Here is a 1,449-nt window from a genome sequence, read left to right on the forward strand (position 1 = left end):
ATTTCTTTTGTCACTAGTACAAGAGCTGTTGCACTCTACAATTCTACCTCTACACTTTATTTACTGCCCTAAGACTCCTGGACACTTTACGACAGGTGCCTCTGGGTGTTGGAGTCAGACTGTCCAAGTGCAAACTTCACACCACTGACCAGCTGCATGACCTTAGGCAAGTTAATGACGCTTCTCAGGCCTCAGTTTCCCCAACTGTGAATGAGCACGCAATAATAGTGACGTGAAAGCCCGGGAGTCCTGGAGGAGATCATGCTCAGCAAATCTATAGAACAGTGCCTGGCTTGGAATAAACACTCAATAAATATTACTTATGATTATTATTTGTAGCTTTCCTACTGTGTTGAAATAGTTTAACTGAATTTTCCATAACAAACAAAATTATTGATATTTAACAGGTACTTAACAGATAGACATGGTGGTTTTAGTGGTTGGTAAATCTCATTAAATAGGTTCCTAACAGCCAGCTGATATTTAGTGAGCATATTAATGGTCTTATTGCCTTTAAATTAAACTCTTATTTCAACCAATTAATTTCTGTTTATAACATACTTCCATTCTTTTAAAAGAAGCATAGAAAACTTCTCTTATAAAAGAATAATGATGCCCACTGGCTTCTTTTCTTCCCTGTTTTATTGACTACCTAAGTCCTTAGAAGCATTTGGGCAAAGTTACTGTGAGCTGTTTAATCCTGTTGGGTCATATGTTGTTGTGAAATTATTTTCTGCCTAGCCACAAATACAGTATTCTTGTATAACTTCCTCTTTTACATTTCCACAATTTCTGATTCACAGACAATCCTAATGTCACATGCAGATTCTCTTTTTATTTGGCAACACAACATCTATCTTTATGCTCTACTATCTTTCCCCTTATGTCTTTTCCCCTTGTGGATGACTTCAACCTCATCATTTCTGTTCCTGTCCACTTGCAATATCAATATTATCTTAACATTGTGTTGATCTGTACTTTCTTCTATCCCATATGTCCTATCAGTATAAACTCTTTCCCTAGATTGACTAACCAGCCTGGTTTAATGTACTGTTTCTTTGTCTTCAGTTGATTATCACACATTTATCATCACCGAATAAACTTCATAGCTTGTGCCACAAAGTAATAAGGGATCATTTGCTACTAGAAAAAGACACATTTACAAATCACACGGCAAAGAGCAAGCTGATCCCCTGCTTGAGATCTTTGCAGAAAAGTGTGGAAAACTCACAAAAGCCCCCAACAAGAGAGTCAACTGTAAACATCTGTCAAGTTGTCAGCTATGAACACCTCACCTGTCAAGATGCCAGATCACCACACAGGGAGCCATGAAATAACATCATTGCTGCCTTTCTTACCTCTTCTTCCTCTCCACCCCGAAATTCTGAAGAGCCAGAAAGTTCTATGGGTGAGTTGGAGAAGGAAGGAGGAGAAGAAGATTAGGTAATA

The sequence above is a fragment of the Mesoplodon densirostris genome, chromosome 1, assembly GCF_025265405.1.
Source record: "Mesoplodon densirostris isolate mMesDen1 chromosome 1, mMesDen1 primary haplotype, whole genome shotgun sequence".
In the NCBI taxonomy this organism is placed as follows: Eukaryota; Metazoa; Chordata; class Mammalia; order Artiodactyla; family Ziphiidae; genus Mesoplodon; species Mesoplodon densirostris.